The sequence below is a fragment of the Aethalodelphis obliquidens genome, unplaced genomic scaffold, assembly GCF_003676395.1.
Source record: "Aethalodelphis obliquidens isolate GAN/ISIS:26980383/991018 unplaced genomic scaffold, ASM367639v1 scaffold7, whole genome shotgun sequence".
NCBI lineage: Eukaryota > Metazoa > Chordata > Mammalia > Artiodactyla > Delphinidae > Aethalodelphis > Aethalodelphis obliquidens.
In genome coordinates this window covers 30,143,839-30,166,729 of record NW_020837951.1, presented here as the reverse complement: position 1 = coordinate 30,166,729, position 22,891 = coordinate 30,143,839, and positions in this window count along the sequence as shown.

Below are 22,891 nucleotides of genomic sequence, written 5' to 3'. Positions count from 1 at the left end.
CTGAGGGTATTAAAGCAAGAATCATATACACGTTGAATCTCGGCTTCGTGCTCTCTGGCTCATGGGCCTTTGCCAATTTTTAAGGATCCCAATGTTTTGGGGTTCTCAAAATTATAACAGTGAATTCGAAGCAATTATTTGATCAAGAAATTAAAGAGATTTAAAATAATTTGAAAGTATACTTTCAAGCACAGTCAACAGCAGTTTGTAGTTTAGACCAAGGGTCCTCCAGATCACTGTTACTAGTAAGTGCTTTCATTTGTGTGGTAATACAATGAGGTCAGTGAGTTATGATTTGATCTTTACCTCCATGATCTGAAAGATCTGGAGTTAGAAGGAAGGAGAGGGTTAAGGGTAGGCCTGTGGTTTCCACACATACAGTACATTTATTTTATTTTATGCCACAGTTTCATTTAGAAGGAGAGTAGCAGAGATATCCATGGGGCAGAGCAAGCGCCCAGGATCAGGAGTTCTGAATTTCAATAACACTTCCAGAGAACCATGACCTTGGCGATTTATTTTACCTGACCTTGCCCTGCTGTTTGGATCTGGTAAATTGTTATGCAAATACACCTAGCTTTTAGCTCTGGAGAGTTGTTTTGATTCGTGAGCTACAGTCTCCATCTTGCTTTAAATCCTTGGGATGAAGAGGCTCTAGGTAAATAAAATTCCCAAGAAGCTTGCAAAGTGAATGTTGTTTTCCTCAGCACAGATCTTGAAAGTCATCTCAGAGCTAACCTTACCTGACATTCTAATTAGCTTTTGCAAGACTGGGATGCCGGAGAAAAGACTCCCATGAGGCAAAAGTGGAAATCACAGTAGAGTCTGAACCAGAAGGGAAGGATTCTTCCTGAGGCCATAGAGAGGCTCTCATGCATGGACGCTGGAACTTTCCTCTTGCTCCAGATGATTCCACTGATTGGGATCTGAATAAGAAAACTATAGAATGTTGTGGTCCTTGCCTTACAGGAAGACTGGGAATCAATTAATTGTGTAGTAAGGAGGTGTGTTTGTCTGTGTATGAGTACGTGTGCATGGAGGAATATGACATTATGACCATGCCCTCGAGTGATTATCTGACTACTTGGCATTACATGTATGTTCAAACCAGATTCCCAAGAAAGTAGTCGGTGATGAAGAACAGTTGGATCTCATCTGTTAATGGCATTCGAGAGCCGCTGTGTTACTAACCCTTTCCAGTCAGTCCCTGACAAGGGCCCTACTGCCCCGTGTCCTTGGAGCCAATAGAACAGACCAAGTTCAGTTTAGAAGCAAAGTAAAGTTTTTTTCTTTGATCAGAGAACACAGAGGTGCAGGCTCGCACCCCAGAGAACGTGCGTTCCCTGACAGGCTACAGGTGGGGCTACTTCATAGGGATCTCGTCAGTGGGGAGGGGCAGAGACCTCACCGGGCAGGCACAGCTGTGCTGCTTTTGCCCCAGACAGAGCACGCAGCGTCTCTGGGCGTGGCCCGCTGCCGCCATCTTGAATTGAGTATCCCGCGCGGTTTGTGCACACCGCTCCCGAGCTGAGGCGTCGGTGCAGCCCTTTCTCACCGCGAGCTCTGGTCTGAAGTGCTGAGTGTGAGGCCTCTGCACCGGCACCCCGGCACCCCATGAGTAAGTGAAACTGGACTAAGCGCCAAGGAAAGAAAGGTTAGACTTTATTTCATTACCCGGGTTCCGTTTTTACTTCCCGGGAATTGTTAATGGGTTCTGCTGGTGCCCGTTGTGTTCTTTAGGCCTCTCACGAGTCCTGGACTACTTGGGGGGAATGCCTCCACTGGTTGTTCATAGAATGGAGGAGGATTCCCACAGTTCTGAGGACAGTGCTGCCCTGGCTCATGATAAAACCATAGCTGAATCTTTCAAATACTGTTTGAGTGGTGAAGAGCAGCCCTTCCTTCTTGTGCTTCCTCTTGTTTCTTTCTGGGTTTTTCAGTTATGCTACCCTGATTTCCTTCCCATTTCCTCATGCTGCTCGGTTCTCTTTTTCCATATCACTGTAATCGGAACATCTCTGACATGATTCTTTTCTCTCCTTTCCCCACATCTTCCTTTTTCTTTCCCCTTTTTCACACTTCAGTGGTCATAATTTTGAAAGCTTTTTAAAGATTCAGTCATCAGTTCAGTGACCATTTATGAAACTCCTACTGTGTGCAGGCATTGCTGTAGAACTGTCCAGGGGAATAGATGAATAAACTCTAGTTCAGAGAAGTTGAGGATATTTTTTTCCTCCACAAAGTCACATAGTTAATGAGTGAACAAAATGCTAACGTGGAGCTTATATTTTAGTGGGAGAGACAGACAATAAAACATACAAGTAAGTAAATGTAGGATGTGTTAGTTGATACTAAGGGGAAAAATAAAGCAGCAAAAAAGAAGTATTATGGAGGAGACTGGGTAGTAATTTTACATAGGGGAGCCAGGGTAAACCTCTCTGAGAAGATTACTTTTGAATAAAGACCTAAAGGGAGGTGAGGAAGTGATTCATACGAATACTTAAAGCAAGAATTTCCGAGCAGAGGAAACAGCAAGGCCCTGAGGCAGGAGTGTTTCCAGTATGTTTGAAGAGTAGTGACGGGTCCAGAGTTGCTGGAGCAACATGACCCAGTGCAAGAGTGATGGCTGGTGAGGTCAAGACAGGCAATGAGGCGGCAGACAACGTAAGCCAATCATTAACTTTGACTTCTACTCTGAAAGGGATGAGAAGGCACTGGGAAGGAGAGAGATAAGAAGAACTTACGGACTTATGTTTTACCAGGACCACTCTAGCTGCTCTGTTGATAAGTAGAGGAAAGATGGGCTAGGATGCAAGTCAGGAGACCAGGTGTGACGCAGTTGCAGTAATACACGAGAGATAATATTACTGTCAAATCATAAAATAACTTTATTGCATTAGTGTTATGATTCCCATTCTATAGAATAGAAAATCATATCTGAAGGAAGTTATTTGCACAAAGTCATCACATAGTGAGTGGCAGTGTGGATTAGAAATTTTAAGTTCATCCCAGCTGCATTGTTGGTAGTAAGAATCAGACCGATTTCGAAATTGGCTCACTCAGAGAAGATGAAGCTCTTTTTATTACCAGATTTGAGATGAGAACTACTAATCTAAGAACCCATGTTGGAGAGTCAAATAAACAAAAACAAATCCAAATGTTCACAATTTAAAATGTGCTTTTGTGCACGTATGTGTTTTCTGGTACCCGGCACGGGTAGACTAAAAGTTGAAATATTCGGAGGTAGCCCAGGAAAGGCTGCAGTGAAGGATGCTGTGTGAGTCAAGAACCTGGATGCTGTTCTCATCTCTGTTTCCCTATGGATGTGACATATAACGTCCTGGAGCTCAAGCTTTCGCCTGTGTACTGGGGTTGTGGTGACAGCTCTTGGTAGTTGTCTGCATGGCAGTGTGTGGACTCCTGTGAACCCTTTCAAGTTCCACAGGAAGAGGAAGCTTCTTGTAGAGCTATCAGTTCTGTCACATTTATAAAGGTTTGGAAAACTATCGTTGTTTTTTTTTGCCTACACCCTGACATATTTCAAGTTCTGCCCATATCTAGCTTTGTTTTTGTAGATGGCGACAATATTAAATGGCATGTTTCTGTCTGGGTCTGTCTTTTATGCAATAGTAACCGTGTAGGTTTTTAAAATCAGTATTCAGAAAAGTGTGCTCACCTTTAACTAATAACACACATGCGTCCAATTGTGCCCTCTCCCAGGTAACTTCTCTGTCTCTATTGCGAGAGACCTCATGGTTATAAGAAGCTTTCTGGGTAGAAACAAACCAAAAAATATGTGGAGTTGGTAGAGGAGCCTTGGTAGCAGAATTTGAGGAGGGAATGAATCTAGAGAATCTAGAAAAAAAATAAGTCAGTTTAGAGGAGCAGACCCTGAGGGCTCATCTATATAAAGCTTAATTATTCTTTTCTTGTTCCCCTAGTTAGAAAAAAAGGCTATGTTGACTTGAAACCTTGTAACATTATCCTATATTCTACTAATTAGGCATTAATTTTGGCAATAGTCATCCTCTTCTAAAAATGCAAATAACCCTCATGATTATGGGACTATCCATCACACATTAGTGTAAATTATTTTACCCCAATTGTTGTAAAATTAATATCGTGTTGGGAAGTTTGGTGGGGGGGAAAGGAATTCATTTTGTATTATAAGGGAATTTGGGGATATAGAAAAGAACCAGTGGGATTTCACTAAAGAAGTTTTGGGCAATCTGAGGGACTGGAAACAGGAGAAAAAGAGTATTAGGAACTAAGAAAATGGGGTGAAAAGGAAGCAAAAAGTTATTAGTCCATCTTGACTATTTCAAATAGTGCTTAAACTTTGCCCTTATACTGGAAAAATAAAGAGAAATGGCTTCTCTTTTGTACCACATGATCACCTATACCTGGGAAACCAAATTCAGTGCAAAGTTATTACCAACATATAAATTAGGAACTGCCAATAGTTGTCTTTCAGCTGTGAATAAGAACACAGCTGTGGTGTCTTCAGACTAGTTGTTGTCAGGGCAGTAAGTTATCAGCTGTGACAAGAGCGTGGCCTTTTCAACATCCACCAGGATTATTAGCTGAGCGTCTGGATCTCCTGATTCTTGTCCTAAACAACGCACCACAGGGAACTCAAATAGGACTTGGAGAGGCCAATATGGCAGTCTCCTTCATCTCTCTCTCTCTTTTATTCTAATCATTCCAATTTAGTGTTTATCCAAATGAGCTATAGAATAAAACTTGGCCCATTACAGGTTGTGACATTTTTAAAGGACTTTTTCTTGCCCAGTTTGTAGCATGAATTTTATAACTGTAGCCAAAAGAATTTGGGAATTTTCTAAAGGCTATTTGCCTTTCTAGATCTCATGCCTTACATATGTGAAAAGCGTTTTGTTTTTTAAAAAATCGTTTTTGTTTCTTTAGAAAGAGATTTTAAGGGAGGTTTTCAGAACATGCACAAGAATTGGTAAATCTTCATTATTCTAGAGCTTATTATCTTGAGTGTCTTTTTTATGTCAGGCACTTTGTATACATGATATGCTAACATTTTATAGATGATGAAACTGTTGCTTGGTGAGGTTGAGTCATTTTCAAAGGACTGGGAGGCAAACCTAGATTTGATTCTCTGACTCCAAAGTCCATGCTCTTTTAATTTCCACTTCAGCCCTGGCTGACTCTTGAACCATTATCTAACTAATATATAGGGATGAACATAATCACAGAACTACTTGATTATCACTTGTCAGAGTATATAAATGAAAACTCTTAAAGTTTTAACATTGAAGGAGGTCTTAGGGAATGGTTTTCTCACCGTTTAATAATGCACATAAATAGGCATGAATCATAATTTTCTATTCTCATATTGGACCACAAAATATCCAGAGATATATTATCTATTTCAGTTGTGAAATGACACCTACCATGGCTGCAGTTGGAATGTCGTTGGAAATATTATCTCATAACTCATTATCCTCCTCAGGATCTCTGTTCAGCAACCACATAGTCAGGATATCAAGAAGTATTTCAGTATGTAAAAGTTTAGGTGATTTGGGATGGTGCTTCTGGAATGTTCTTGGGAAAAGTTTGGTTCAAGGGCAACCTTTATTCTCCATAAGGAAGACCAGAGTCTTTTTTTCATAGACTGTAATTGACAAGAATTCTACCCTGATCCAAAGATTGAAGAGTTGGCTTGGTATAAGCCAGCTCACTCAAAAATGAGTTTGAATATACTTTATATTGTGATGTGTGAGTTTTGGCTAAACAGAGTTATCCTCTGTGCCATTTCCAAGTGCTACAACTGATGCAGACAGAAAAGAAAAAGATCTCATGATTTTGCTGAAGGATAACCTTCTGGAAACTGAACCTCTCTTTGAAATGAGAGCTAGTCATCTAGAAATTGTTAGTGAAAAAGGAATGACCTCTTCCTGAATTTGAAATCCCCTCAAAAAACACTGTACCTTTTTCTTCTGGGGGTGCCATAATTGGGTTAAAAAAATCAATTGCTCCCCTCCCCAACAGTTCTATCACTGCAGTATACACTATGGAGGGCAGACTGAGAAAGACTGAGACAGTAGCAGCAGTGATTAGCTTACGATCACATGGAATTCTACCAAGAGCTCAATGGGAAAACATTCCGTCCATTAAAGATGCTGGTATAATGAAACTGATTAGGATGAAGCAGGATGAAAATAATAACTCCTGTATTCTGGAATGGGATGACACCTCTTTTTTTTTTTAAGAGCTTAATGCATTTTTGCAAAATTAAAAAAAATTTCCAAAGTAAGAAGAGGGTAGACATATTAATATATTTATGTAGTTTTAAATCAATTATAAATAGCTGATGCCTGCAGCAGAGAGTCAATAAATGAACAGCCCAAGGTTCCACAGCAGAATTAAAATCCCATTTCTTTTATAGCAGTAAAAATGGGAGGCAGAATTTACTACTGTGACCACAGATGGGGGAGCTGGTGCTGTGTAGTCTGGTGTTTCTCCTCTGATCTACTCTCAAGCAAAGGGACCCCTATTTGGTTCTGATATTTGATGCCATTAAGGTGAGGGCTGAGCTTTTCTGGTAATGAAAACACTTGCAGCCCATTTGGTTATAATGGCCATATCTGCCTTAATCTTCATTTGTATTTTTTAGCTGAGAGGTTTGCAGTTTCCTCCAGCCTTAGTATGGCTTCTTCCTGAAGTCCTTCATCTGGTTGGTGGCTCAGTCATGTTTCTGTGGAGTTTTGAAAATGGTCTTCAGCAAAAGCAATCTTCCTTTGCTATTGTACCAGCTATTCAATCTTCCTTTTTAAGACTCCCTGCTAGCTCCCTGCTGGTTTCCAAATCAAGCTGTGATTTTCCTGGTTTATCAGCCTCAACATCATGGGGTTTAAATTTGCTATTAGAGACTTTTTTTTTTTTTTTTTTTACTGGTATCTTCTCCAGTGCTGAAATATATCATCTTCATTCCAGAAGTGGTGGCCTGGCAGCATCCACGGTTAGTGGTGCAGGCATCTGTGTGTGTATGGGATACAGTCTGTATGTATATGGGATATAATCTCCCATTGTCTATAGCTTTTCTGCTTTTGCATCCATAATTTTCAAGTGACTACAGTATCTGTAGGTTGCCTGTATATTATTTTGTTCTGATTCTGTAATGCCAGCAAGTCTTTGTCTACGTAGTCAGGAGCTGTGGTTTAAAGAAATGAAACTAGCTAATGCAATCTTTGACTATATTTTTCACAAGGTCAGAAAATATGATGATAATGAAATTACACTGAATCCTATGAGTATATTAGGAAAGTCTTTAGTAATGTATTCATATATAATGTATTATAAAATAGATGTGTGTATAATAAAAATATAATTTAGCAGTAGGTACAAGTTGAATTATTAATCTCAATTCTCTATTCCCCTGTATTAGTAACATGGCCTCATGCTAGGTGGAATATATATCTCTAGTCCTTGATTTGGGGCTTGGCTAACCCATTGCTTTGACCAATGGAATTTTAGTGGATATGATGCAAACAAAGGCTTGATATGTGCTTGCACAGTTGGACTTGTTTTCTTGAGCTCCCACTTTTCACCCAAAGAAAAATATTCTTTGGATAGCTGCTGGTCCAAAGACCATGAGAGGTATGTAGAACAGACCTGGGCCCAACTGCAGCTTGAGGCCAAGTCCAAATGACTTCAGCCTGGATCAGCTGAATTCCAGTGAACAACTGTCTGGTGAGTTGGAAATAAGTGCTATGCTTTATGCTGAGATCGTTTTGTTATCTGTTATGCAGCAAAGTGACTGATACACATGTATAAGTCTGTGGGAAAAATTAATTAGTTGCATTGTGTTCACTTTCAGGAGAAACATGCCAAAGATAAACCAGAGATTTATAGGTTAAGAAAAAACTCTCAAACATCTCTATAGTATATCCTGGGGTTAGCCCACATTCAGTCCAAGCCCTTACATTTATTGGGTTGGCCAAAAAGTTCGTTTGGATTTTTCCCTAAGATGTTACAGAAAAAAAAGAATGAAAGTTTTGGCCAATTCAATGCTTCTGTAACCTCACACCGTGAATATTCACACTCTTTTCATGACCCAACACAATGAAGATATTGAACCATCGTGAAATTGAACATATTCAGCAAGTACTTATGAAAAACAATTACATAAATTCATATAGTGCCTAGAATAAGCATTATCAAGGTTAAAATGAATACATCTAGTCACAAAATAATCTTAAAATAACATACTTTATTTGCACTTTTCAAATAGCATGAAGAGAGATACATACAGTGTAGTAATATTAAAATTTTTTTATCTTTCCCATTCATTTCCTTTATTCATTGCAACTTTTCCACATTTCTTTCATTTTAAATTGACCTTAAAATCTCCTTTTCTCTGTTCCAAGATTTTCTCAGCCATAGCCTGTTTTCTCCGCTTCTAGCATTCTTCCTGGTTCTGCATAACAAACCCTGAGAGAACTGAGCCCAATCCAGCTGTCAGGAGACTGAGGACTTCAAGCCAGAATCTTCTTTAGTTCCCAGAGTTAGGATAAAGGCTGGGAACACTCATAATTTAGTAACTGTTGACACATCACTTGTGGAAACGAAATCAGCTCTGTGTTAGGGATATGATAAATGTTTGGTGTAGAATGCAGACACAAGTGAAAAGGTCCCTGCTTTGGTGTTAGAGAATTTTGTTGTTCTAACAAAGCATTAAAAAGATATGAGAAATAAAGCTTGAAATGGAAGATACTTCCTGAATTGCTAGTGAGTTCTTTGTAAGAATATCAAACATAAAGGAATCAACAAAAAAATGTTAGACAACAGAAAATACAATATATGCCAGAAATCAGAAAGTGGGCCTAATAGGATAAAATAAAGCCTAAATATATTATTAATACACATATATACATATAAATATTGTTTTTAATTTGATATAGTAAATATAGGGGTTCCCAAATTTTATGGTCTCCAAGTCAGTGGCATTTTGGGTTGTAAAAGTGCCACTTTACTTTCTATAGTTAAAATTTAATATAGCTTTCAGATTTCCATTCCTACTGATGGTGAAAAACAAAATAGGCCAATTTAAGGATATTCGATCTATTTGATTTAACACAATCCCTTAGGGTTCTTTCTCTCCCATACTCCCTTCTTCCCTTTCCTGGGGTGGAAGTGGACTTATGAATTGTCCTCGTGTTCAGTGAGGGGAGTTAGCTTTGTGGGCACCTCTCTCTCTGTTCTGGCTTACACTGGCATCTCCTGATGTGGGCTGCATCTTCTTTTGAAGCCTTAAGCAACATGCCTTCTGTGTCCACCTTGTTCTAACTCCAGGATTCTTTGAGCCATTGGCTTTTCAGCCACTTCTACACATCTCTTAAGCAGCTATGAGAATTTTCTGATGCTTGTCCATACAACACTGGGCAGCGTGGAATATGGGGAGGCTGCCCTCAGGCCTCTATCTAGGTGCTGCCCTCAGCTACTATTCAAATGCTTAAGGGTTTCTCTACAAGGCTTCCAAACCCATAAGTTATGCTCCAAGTTCCTAGGGGATAGTTCTTCCTTCTGTGGGATCCTCTTAACCTATTTGGGGTTCATATAATCAATCTTTCTCTCCCTTAAGGATTTCAACCCCATATTGGTTTTCTCTTGGTGGTAATAACAAATCACCACATATTTAGCTGCTTAAATTAACACACATATTATCTCACAGTTTCTGTGGGTCTGGAGTCCAGGCACGGCTTACCTGGGTCCTGTTATTAGGGTCTCACCAGCCTGCAAGCCAGGTGTTGGCCAGGCTGTGTTCTCATCTGAAGAAAGACTGGGAAGGACTCTACTTTCAACTCATTCAGACTGTTGGCAGAATTCAGTTCCTTGGTGCTGTAGGACTGAGAGTCCTGGTATTTGACTGGCTATCAGCTGTTGGCTGCCCTCAGATCCTAGAGACCACCAGTAATTCCTAGAAGCTGCTCGCTGTTCCTTTCCATTTGGGCTTCTCCAAACTGGCAGCTTATTTTCTCAAGGCCTCAAGGAGAGACTCAGCTAAGATAATCTTATGTAAACATAATCAAAGGAATGACATCCCATTACCTTTACCATAAAACATAACCTAATCATGGGATTGACATCCTGTTAACTTTCCATATTCTATTGGTTAGAATCAAGTCACAGGTCTTTCCTTTACTCAAGGGTAGGGATTATTTAAGGGAGTGGACACAAGGAGGTGGGGATTATGGGGACCACCCTGAGGTTTGTTCATCACAGACCCCAAAATGAGGTAGAGAGCTGGGTACCTTCAGAGGCCCACTGCAGAAAAGTTGTAGTCACATCCCTTCTACTTCTCCTTTTCCTGTCAGCTGGTAATGTTTCTATTTCTTCAAGTATTACATCATCATGTACCCTTTTCTAATCTATCTATGGATAAAATTTATGACCTAAGCGTTGGTCTGTAGATCTTTCAAATTTTTAGAATTCCAAAACAAAAACAAAAATTTTCTCTCTCAAGCCTGGCTCTTGAAAATGTGGGCTTTAAGAATGACCTCTGTGCTATAATTTTGCAAAAATCTACTCAGGAGCTAAAAAGCCAAAATATGATTCTATCTTTTCTCTTTCTGACTTAAATTATGCAATAAACCTCTTTTCTCTGTCTAGCTTTAATGATGAGATAGATGCAAAATTAAAAACAAATTAATTATCAAGAAGGAAAAATAGATCAGGTGATATTTCAAAATATAATTCTTGTCCATAGGCCTGAAAACAGTGCGGAATGCTATTATTAAATGACTACTTGAAAGCTTGCATATCAACATTGAGAAAGCTCACTTTTTACCTAATATAATTCAGTTGGATTAAAGAGCTGAGTATAATCACATAGGAAAGTTAAAATATATAGATCAGAGTACTTAAGGCTACACTGTTGATGCTTTGAAGAAATAAGAATATTCCTGTGTTGATTATAAAATCAAGCTATCAACATATATGGAGGGCTGCACACATTTTTGATAAAATAATCTGGTACATGGAAATTAATACCAAAAAAACAGAAGAAAAATAAGGAAGAAAGGAAGAAAAACTAAAAGTTGTAAATAGAAAGATATTTTGCAGTACAATTGAAACACTGTAGAAACCTGGAAAGCAAAATAAATATTTAACGAGAGGAGTGATTAAGTTATTTATGGCATATTAATTCTATGTTATTTCATTCAGTCAGTAAACGTGATGAACCTGAAGATTTTAGCTTTTGGTAAATCACCTACAAATATGAAAAAAAAAACTGAGTATGTATCGCATATACTTTGCTTACAAATCTGTATACGGACTCTACACGTTACCGAACAAAAGTTCCTGTGCCTGATGCGCAGTGAGGCCAAACAAACCAAAAAGTCGGAGTTTGGAGCAGAGAAAGGTTTATTGCAGGGCCAAGCAAGGAGAATGGGTGACTCATGCTCAAAAAACCCTGAACTCTCCAATAGTTTTCTGGGGAGAAGTTTTTAATAGGGAAAATTTGGGGTGAGGGCTGCAGGGCATGTGACCTTCTTCTGATTGGCTTGGGGATGAGGTAACAGGGCAGTGCTCCCAGCATCTTGTGCTCAGCCTGAAGTTGCCATCCTCTACCTGGCTGGGGGCCTTAGTTCTGCAGAAGAACTCAAGATACTGTTATGTATATTCCTTGAGGAGGAACCAGGACCCTGCCCCAAGGCTGCACTATTGTTTCTTGATTGCTCCTCCCTTGTCTCTATTCCCTCCCTTCCCTGATTAGGAACTGTTTGAATCTGCCCTTTGGAACTCAGGGAAGGTTAAGGAGGCTGAATGAAGCCTATTTCCTACAAACAAGAAATGGGGGAACACTGAAAGGATTTGTACCAGGGAGGACCCCACAGGGTTCTGCTCCATTTCATACACATTGATAGAAATTGGAGAATGTCAGAAAAATATTAATATAACTTGATGGTTATTATTTCTTTTAAATTAGTAGTGCCTCCAAAAATAAACTCAAAATGGATTAAAGACCTAAATGTAAGGCCAGGAACTATAAAACTCTTAGAGGAAAACATAGGAAGAACACTCTTTGACATAAATCACAGCAAGATCCTTTTTGACCCACCTCCTAGAGAAATGGAAATAAAAACAAAAATAAACAAATGGGACCTAATGAAACTTCAAAGCTTTTGCACAGCAAAGGAAACCATAAACAAGATGAAAAGACAACCCTCAGAATGGGAGAAAATATTTGCAAATGAAGTAACTGACAAAGGATTAATCTCCAAAATTTACAAGCAGCTCATGCAGCTCAATATCAAAAAAAACAAACAACCCAATCCAAAAATGGGCAGCAGACCTAAACAGACATTGCTCCAAAGAAGATATTCAGATTGCCAACAAACACATGAAAGGATGCTCAACATCACTAATCATTAGAGAAATGCAAATCAAAACTACCATGAGGTATCACCTCACAGTCAGAATGGCCATCATCAAAAAGTCTACAAACCAATTATACTCCAATAAAGATGTAAAAAAAAAAAAAAGTCTACAAACAATAAATGCTGGAGAGGGTGTGGAGAAAAGGGAACCCTCTTGCACTGTTGGTAGGAATGTCAATTGATACAGCCACTATGGAGAACAGTATGGAGGTTCCCTAAAAAACTAAAAATAGAACTACCATATGACCCTGCAATCCCACTACTGGGTATATACTCTGAGAAAACCATAATTCAAAAAGAGTCATGTACCACAATGTTCATTTCAGCTCTATTTACAATAGCCAGGACATGGAAGCAACCTAAGTGTCCATCAACAGATGAATGGATAAAGAAGATGTGGCACACATATAGAGTGGAATATTACTCAGCCATAAAAAGAAAAGAAATTGAGTTATTTGTAGTGAGGTGGATGGGCGTAGAGTCTGTCATACAGAGTGAAAAAAAGGTTCTGATGAACCTAGGGACAGGACAGGAATAAAGACGCAGACATAGAGAACGGACTTGAGGACACAGGGAGGGGGAAGGGTAAGCTGGAACAAAGTGAGAGAGTAGCACTGACATATATACACTATCAAATGTAAAATAGATAGCTAGTGGGAAGCAGCTGCATCACACGGGGAGATCAGCTCAGTGCTTTGTGACCACCTAAAGGGGTGGGATAGGGAGGGTGGGAGGGAGATGCAAGAGGGAGGGGATATGGGGATATATGTATACATATAGCTGATTCACTTTGTTATATAGCAGAAACTAACACAACATTGTAAAGCAATTATACTCCAATAAGGATGTTAAAAAAAATTAGTAGTGCCTCATTTACATATTTTAAAGTGAAAAAGTAATATGCAAATTAAAGTTATAACTAATCTAGCAAGTGATTACCCAGTTACCTCTCATATTTGAAACATGTTTAGGAACCAGAAAATAAGCAAAAACATATCCTAAGAGCCAAAAAAGAAAAAAAAAATATTGGGAATGCTGATGCTCCGAAGTTCACACATTTTATTTATAGAAAAACGCTTTCAACTGTTACTCAGAACATTCAAACCAGCCTTATTCCTATATCACTGCAGATTTGAAGAGATGGTCAGAAGACAGGGAACAAACCTCAGAAAACTAATGATAATAATAAAATCCATACAATATCTTGTACTATTTATTAAAATGTGTCCACATACATTGTTTCATTTGATTCATACAAAACTTTTGAGATACTATTTTTAGAGTGTGTCCAATTTACAGAAGAGGACATTGAGACTTAAGTAGTTAAGTGTGTTTGCCCAAGATGGTGAAACGTGACATCTGACTGTCTTCCAACTTTTCAGCATAGTGGGTTCTGGATCAGTCAGACTTGTTATGCCTCCTGGCTTACCAGCTTTGTGACAATTCTTAGCCTCAGTTTCTTTATTTATAAAATGGGGAAAACATTTATTGGGCTGTTGTGCTAATTAAATGAGAAAATGCAGGTAGAGTGCTTGGCCTAGAGTCCAGCTAGTAATATGGAAAGTTTTAAATGCCTACACTAAACATGTACTTCAAGTTAAAACAGAAGTTGGAATAAATTGAAGAGACAGATTACTGTCTATTCACTTTGGAATTTGACATTATTTTAAGGCAAAATGGCTTCATTGGCCACATCTGTATGGATGTTGGTTCTTTTCTTTTAGAATATCCTTGTTACTCTGAATCTGCATCATTCTCTTAGCTTCCATGGTTTTCATTCTAATCACGAAATTAAAAAGTTAGGAGCACTGTGCTTTTTCAAATGCAGGTAACAATTTTCCTTCCAGAAAATCTTAATGACTGGAAATACGTAGAATTTTACCTGATGTTACTTTATATCGTGGATTTTTAGAAGGAATACAAGGCCCTGAAAAAATGAACATCAAAAACTTCCATCATAAGAAAAGATTTCTGTGACCTGTAGAAACTTGAGTCAAGTGGTACTCCTTTGAAATGAGCTTGAGGCATCATGTTATTCTTTCTCATGCTGTCTTTTGACTTCATGAAGTACTTAATATATTTTTAAAAGTCCTTCTGGCCAGATTAATTGGTATTTTCTAGATTATCTTGCCCCCATAAAAGGGCCAATCAAGGAAATAGTATTGGTACTGGTAATTTTTTCACACACACACACAAGCACACACACACGCATACCACACATCCTTGGCCTCGACTGTCTTGACTGCCCTGTATCGAATTTCTGTCATGTCTGTCTTTTTTTTTTTTTTTTTTTTTGCGGTACGTGGGCCTCTCACTGTTGTGGCCTCTCCTGTTGTGGAGCACAGGCTCCAGACGCACAGGCTCAGTGGCCATGGCTCATGGGCCTAGCTGCTCCGTGGCATGTGGGATCTTCCCGGACCGGGGCACGAACCCGTGTCCCCTCCATCGGCAGGCGGACTCTCAACCACTGCGCCACCAGGGAAGCTCCATGTTTTTGTTTTAATAGGTAAACCTTTGAACCCAGGGAAATAGGCCCGATTGTGTGTATAAAAAGATAATGGGATCTGCTCTTTCTTGGGTCGTATATATGCACTTAACTCTTTGCTACCTCTCCAAAATTGCTTATGGTACCAAATAGGTGTGCAATAAGTAGCGGCAAATTCAGACTTTCCTACTTCCAGCAGACCAGGTACTAGCGAATTAACCATATTTTACTTGCCTTCTAGCAGTCAGAAGAATAGATGTATCACATACTGGGATGAATGAATAAATGGCAGGGACCACGGAAGGTTTCAGCTCTGGTCCTCCTTCCCACCCTCCACGACTCATCCGCAAGAATACAAAAGTGATTCATAAACACTTCTGAAAAACAAAACAATAGAACAACAACAAAACAAAAATCCTCATTCACAAACAAAGAAGACAGAGAAGCACCTGGTAGAAGCTACTGGGGTTAGGACCTACAGATGGAGACAATCTTTCTAAAATGCCAGTCTGTGTCCTCCCTTTTGTGATACATTTGAGCTTATGACTGTGGCCAACTAGACTAAGTCACAGCTGGGATCAAATCTTAGATTGAAATGTTCTAATACATGTTTCTTTGTGTTAAGGTGACAACTGATGGGGAATATTACTGGTGATTTTAGAAAATTCACAAAGAGAAAGTTAACCAAGTGGTGTGTAGAGGGAAAGGAATGGATTGAATATCAACAAGAGGACCTGGCATCTGAGTAGGAAAGAAGGCTCAGATTTTTAATGGAGAAACCTTTCTGAACTTCTGAATTGTTACTCTGGCACATACTGTGCACTCAGTATTAACTGTAATTATTACTGACTGAAAACAAACTCTATGTACCATAAAAAAAAACCTAGAAAAACAACTTTGAAAAGCATAGGGTTTTAGTATATAGGCAAGTTGTATTAGTCTTCAAAAGCATCTCTGCGTTTCAATAGAGTGCTGTAGACAGCTGTTTATTCTCTTTAAATTAGATTGAATCATCACCTGTACACTTGGATTGCATTAGTTTATTCCTTTGAAGAACTGCATGTAATGAATTTTATTTAATATCATTCACTTGTCTTTTTTTAAAAAAAACTTTAGAATTTATTTTTATTCATTTATTTTTGGCTGCATTGGGTCTTTGTTGTTGTGCATGGGCTTTCTTTAGTTGCGGCGAGCTGGGGCTACTCTTTGTTGTGGTGCGCAGGCGTCTCATTGTGGTGGCTTCTCTTGTTGCGGAGCACGGGCTCTAGATGCATGGGCTTCAGTAGTTGTGGCACGTGGGCTCAGTAGTTGTGGCTTACGGGCTCTAGAGTACAGGCTCAGTAGTTGTGGTGCGTGGTCTTAGTTACTCCGCAGCATGTGGGATGTTCCTGGACCAGGGCTCTAACCCTTGTCCCCTGCATTGACAGGAGGATTCTTAACCACTGCACCACCAGGGAAGTCCTGCACTTGTCTTTTATTTTAATTGCTATGACAAGATTTGCTAAGCATTTTCTGAAAATAAGGTTGAAAATTTTCTCTACTACCTAACTTAGTTGTGCTTATATAAAATTCTCTGAGTAATTCTTTTAAAATAATTCATAGAAAATCTTGGTTTCCCTTTAAGAACTGTGATACCCCTTCCTTTCTAGAAATGAGAAATATGATGTGTTCTAATACCTCTTTCACTGTCTTTACCAGGAAGCTCGGTAGTACCAACTTAGAAATTTAGCTAAAGCAAGCATATTGACATTTTTGTAGCCTTTTAAAATACCAATTTCTTGATTTTTGTATTTTATATTATTTATATTCCACTATTACATTTCATGCTTTTTTTTTTTTTTTTTGGTGGCCTGTTGTCTCAAATCCTTTGTGGAAAATAATCACAATTATTTGTGATCAAAATTTAACCACTGGGGCTTCCCTGGTGGTGCAGTGGTTGAGAGTCCGCATGCTGATTCAGAGGACATGGGTTCGTACCCCGGTCCGGGAAGATCCCACATGCCGCAGAGCGGCTAGGCCCGTGAGCCATGGCCGCTGAGCCTGTGCGTCCGGAGCCTGTGCTCCACAACGGGAGAGGCCACAACAGTGAGAGGCTGGCGTACCACACACACACACACAAAATTTAACTATGCAGTTAATCAGTTCCACCAAGTTCTGTGTATTTTGTTTGAATTAAGAGAAAAGTGTGGAAATGATGCATTTAAAATGGACACATTATGCATTTATCTAAATTTATTAAATTTGACAAGGGAAATACTCAGCCAAAATGCAAACAAAGAACTTCTAGATGTTAGACCCTTAGGATTGAAAGGACTTTGGAGGTCACCTAGTTACACCTTCAATCTCTTAGCTTTTGCATTCCTATTGACATGATTTTCTGAAGATTTTGTAAAGCTCAGTGTACAGTTCTTCCATTCTTAAATCTTGTGATAAATAAGCATTTAAAAAATACACTCAAATTAAGGTAGTATTGTTCAATAATGATAATGTACATCACAGCATATCAAATAATTTTAACTAAAAGTGAAAGTATTTTGATCTCTTTTGTTTTCCTCATAATTTATACATTTATAAATATCCTAAGGCTCATTCAAACCAGTTGTTTCTGAATTATTTGTATTCATCTAAATGCTAGTAAGAGTTATCTTCTATCTAAAAATAACATCCAATTTGTGCCTTTGTAAACTTTTCTAAGCTTGAAAACAAAGAGAAAGCAATTTATTTCATTTTTATTTAAATTTGGGTGTGAGCTGAAAATGTAGTAAGTTTTAAAAATGTAGAAACTTAGTAAATAGTTAATCTCAAACACAGGGATCTGTATACCCTTAGCTGTAAAGAATAACAAAAGTGAATTGTAGTTTCAGTCAGTAACCTACATCCCACCTCACCCAGCACTCTGTCAAGTTGCAGACAATATGGAAAGATTGTTTAGGAGCCCTGGAAAATCTAACTGAGGAACTGGGGACATCTGAATCATAGAAGTAGCTGCCCCAAAACCCCCCTGCTAGCTATGGTTGGTTTTGTGTAGGAGTGGGCAGTCATCACAGCTGGGGTTGCTGGACTGTGTTGAGAGAAGAGGTTCCCACTAGTTGTGGTAGTATCCTGCCCATAGAATCATCCACTTTCCTGATTCAGTGAACCTCTTCCGATGCTTTGTCTTGTGGAAACATTTCCTACTAAAAATCTTGAGTCACATGCAAATGGTTGTGACGTTCCCTTTCCCTGAAAAGGAAAAGGAGAAAAGCTTCACTCATTTACTTTGGGTAGACTTAAAGTACTCCTTTGGGTGCCTTTGGGTAGACTTAAAGTACTCCTTTGGGTGCCTAGAGAAGACTTCTTTAGAGGTGAGAACCCCGTCTTAGTGTGTTTGGACTGCTTATAACGAAATACCACAGGCTCAGCAGCTTGTGAACGACAGAAACTTATTTTTCACAGTTCTAGACTGGAAGTGTGATTTCAGGGTGCCAGCATGGTCTTCTGGGTTGCATACCTCTCCTGTATCCTCACATGGCAGAAGGGGCTAGGGAGCTCTGTGGGGTCTCTTTTATAAAAGCACTAATCCTTTTTCTGAGGGCTTCACCTTCATGACCTAATCACTTCCTAAAAGCCCCTCCTACAAAAGCCCCTACCATCACATTTGGGGCTTCGGACTTCAGCGTATGAATTTGGGGGTGGGGACACATTCAGACCATAGCAAACCTTTTACAAAATGTCCCTTGTTTCCTCTAATTTAAATTTATACCAGTACCAAAAATCGGCTGAGGGCTTTCCAAATGGAAGACCATGGGCATTTCTTCATGGGCAAATGCTGCATTTCCTTTGAGGATTGCAGTCTTGGGATGACAGCTTGTGTTTGCTCTTTGCTTCCTCTGATGTTTGTGCTTTGTTAGTGTCACTTCAGCACATCACATGTTCAGTTAGCCAATTAGTGTAAAATTATTGTCCTATGTGGAAGTGTTTGGATATAGACAAAAACATACAGGCTTTTTGTTTTCAAAATAATGTCCATACAAGGTCACTCAAATATTAATATTCCAACCAGACTCGATCAGCTGTCAGGTGAGACAGTATCACTTGCCAGAGCATTGCAAGTGGCCCACACAATTCTTCTGCTAGAATTCAGTGTGGATCATGATGTTTTTATACTCAGGCATTGAAAAATCATGAACGTCTTTTTCCTTATTTTTTTTCCTGATTAATACTATTAACCTATATGTAATTTGCGTGGAGAAGCTCTAGTCAGAAAAGCTCAATTCAGGCAACGCAGAGTATATAAAAGTGCAGCCTCACTTGGGTTCCATCATGGAATAATCTGAGATGGAGATTTTGTTTTTACAGTAAAATTTAGGGAAGCTGTAAGATTATTACCACTTTTCTGTTAATGACTTGAATTTTTAAGTTACAAACATGACAGCTGATCTTTGTGCGTAAGTCATATCGAGATTATGTTGAGGATGATGCCCCAATTTAGGCATCAAATTTAAGAAACAAATGTAAGGACATTTAAAATTGGATACAATTTTAGATGTCCTGGGAAACTCTAATTTTGGCATGTTTTAATTTATTTTCATTATGCTTGATTAATTGACCCCATACTTGTTAAGTACTTTTATATATTTTTATCATTGGTTTTGCAATGAAAAAGATTATGACAGATTCAACATGGAAACAGGAGGGTAGAGAAAGCTATGTATCAAGAAAGGTGTTTGGGCAGGAATGTAACAGTCAAGGAAAGATGATGCCAGAAACAGAGTGGGCCCATCATGGGTAAGTCCCACTCTTCATGGTCTGTAAGAGATCTAGGATACAGTTCTCTGTGAAAAACCAAGCATTTGTAGAGCATCTTGTGGCTTCAGGTAGCTGTGAGGCATTGTGGAGTCTTCTCTTGAAGTCCTAGGCCAGGTTCTCCAGAAACATGAAGAGTTGAATATAGGAAGTTTACTGGAGAATGTGCTTGGGAACAGCACCTGTGGGGGTTGAGGAATTGGGCAGAGAGAGAAGGTGATGTAGTTGCAGCAGAGTCCTCAATAGACCCACAGGGAGCCCTGGAGCAGGGCTGGCCTCTCAGAGCTGTCCCAAATTGAGGCAAGGGGACAGGGCCTTTGCTCTGTCTCCTCCGACCTCCTCCGACCTTCCCTTATCAACCAGGCATTGGAAGAGGGCTGCCTCAAGAGGGTGTGAATCTTGAGTGGAGTTGCTCCCTTTATTACTGGGCATTTGCCAAAGACTGTCTTGGTCATGAGCTATCAGCTGTCAGTACTCCTGGTAGCTGGGATAATGAGGTCTCTTTTCTGAAGGGGGATTATGGTGGCCTGACCACAGCATTCTTTGTGATTACCAGGCCCTGTTGAATGTAGAGTATGCAATGATTATATTACTATTATTATTATTAGTGATCAAAGCTAACATTTATTGAGACCTCTTCATGCATTGGCTACTGTGCCTAATGCTTTGTGAGGCTGGTCACTTTAAGCATGACCTCATGGTGAGGCAATATAGAGCAATGGTTACAAACACAAGTTTTGTAGTCAAAGTGTTTGGGTAAAATGCCAGCTTGGCGTTCATTTTTACCTGTGCAATCCAGAACAAGATACTTAAACTTATAGATGCTATCTCCGAGAGCACCTTGAAATATTAAAATAATGAGCTTAATTGTATAAAACATTTAGAACAGTGCCGTCATATAATTTATAATTAAAAAATGTTAGTTATAAGTATTGTTTATCCCACTTTACAGATGAGGAAACTGAGGCTTGGAGAGGTTAGGTAAATGCTAAGGCACATGAACTCAGGTAATTTGACTACTGAGTCCATTCTCTTACCTTTATTGAGCACTTTCTGTAACAAAGTGCTAAGTATATGTGATAGAGGTCCAGGAAATCTAATAAATTGTGTTTTCCATGCCTTTGGATAAGAGGGTCCAACTGTGTGAAGATTAACTCCATAAAATAGTATGAGAAAATAATCATTTATTTGTTTATTCATTCATTATACAACAAAATGTTTTTTGAGTTGGGCCATAGTGTTTCAGCTGTTCTGCTGGACTCTGGGATTAAAGCGGTTAGCAAGACTCATTGTTCCTCCCCTTGAGGACTTATGACCAAATCAGAATAGCATGCTAAATTTTATAAAAGATAAGTTATGTGGATATGAGAGGAAGAGTGAGTTTCAGATTTAGTTAATACTTTAGAACCTACTACATTTATGGCAAAAACTGCCACTCTCATACTCATAACCTACAAGAATCACTAATGATCACCGTATTTCCGCCTGACCCTTGATGTGGCCTCATAGCATGTAGTAGAAGCACATTACATGTGCTCAAAAGGAAAATTAAAAAGTGAAATTTTCGTAGTACAGGTGAGCCATTTCATTCAACGGCTGTATGCCCTGGAGAGAGCATGAAATGGGAAACATTAGTTTGCTGTTCAGTCAGTTGGCTTCAGTTTCCATTTATTTTCTATGATATGAACACTTTATCGAGCTGAGCATGATTCTCATGTTAAAGACACTTACTTTTCAAAAATATAGCCTCTAAACATAAACTAACTATTTAATCTGTGCTGAATTGAAGAAACAGCAATCTGTTCCAATCCTGAAGGAAAAATTTCTGGTGTTGAATTTATTGGTCTCCAGTGTAGTATAAAATATGCCCATGTATGGTAGGCATGATCTGTGATTACAGGGATTTTTAGTGGTAGTTTTGATTATATGCAACTTTTGCCTTGTATATTGACTTTAGAACTTAACCCTTGAATATGATGTGACTTAACATAGTATTGTCCTTAAGTAAATGGATCCTGCAACCAGGTAAACTTGGGTTCAAATCACAGTTCCCACATGACATTTGTGATATTGGGGAATTCAGTTAACTTCTCATGCTTCATTTTCCTCCTCTGTAAAATGGGGATAATCTTACAGCATAGGATTGTTAGGAGAATTAAATGAGAATATATGTAAAACCCTCAGCACAGTTTATTGAACCATAAGTGGCATTATTAAAAAAGTCCTTGTGAAAGGTAGAACTCTAGAGAGTCAGAGTTGGCACAATAGCTAAAAGTTATTTTTGTGCTGATACACGTATTAGGAGCCAATAAAACATGGAAGAAAGCAGTGTATAAAACAGTGATTAAGTTTAATTTTAGAGTTAGTGCTGAGCTTGAAATTCCACTTACTACACTTAGAAGCTTTGTAACTTTGGGCAAGTTATTTGACTTCTCTAAGCTGCTCATCTGTAAAATGATGCAACTAAGAATTCCAAACTCACAGGGTTGTTTTGAGAATTAAATGAAATGATCCGTATGAGGCACTTAGCTGAGTTCTGGCGCATAAGTATGCCCTCAAAGGTGTTAGCTATTATTATGGGAAACTTTCCTACATGGTAGCTTTTTAACTCTCACAGTTTTTTATTTTACAAATGCAAGAAGGGAAGTTCAGTGATTTGTGTAGCTAGTAAGTGGTGACGCTGTCTCAGTCATGGATCGTTTGACTCCCAAGTTCAGGGCCTTCCCCACAATCTGCTTCCGGTCCCTCCTCATACTCCCTTTCCCCTCACCCTCAGCCCCACACCTTGTCCTAACCTCCCCGACAAAACATGGGTAAGATGCTGTTACAGTTTATGCTTCTGATGTAATTGTAATATAATTGCACAGACCTGATACTCAAAATGGATCCTAAAACTAAATTTAAACTCATGGAAAATCCCAGCAAGGTTTCAGTAACATACAACTATGTCAAACTGTGGAAGGGGACAATACCTGAATGAATCTCCAGAAATAATTCAGCGGATATGTCAAGTTTAAATATTCAGACAGAATTTTAAGAGGAAAACTAAAGATAACTTTCTGTAAATACAAAGCACAGATTAGAAGTGGCAGAAGAGCATGAAAGTAAACTTTTCATTGTGGTTGTTTTAGTTTAGGAAGGATTCATGATAATTGTACTTCATGGTTTAGAAAATCAAATACAATCTCTTGTTGCCTCATTAAAGTCC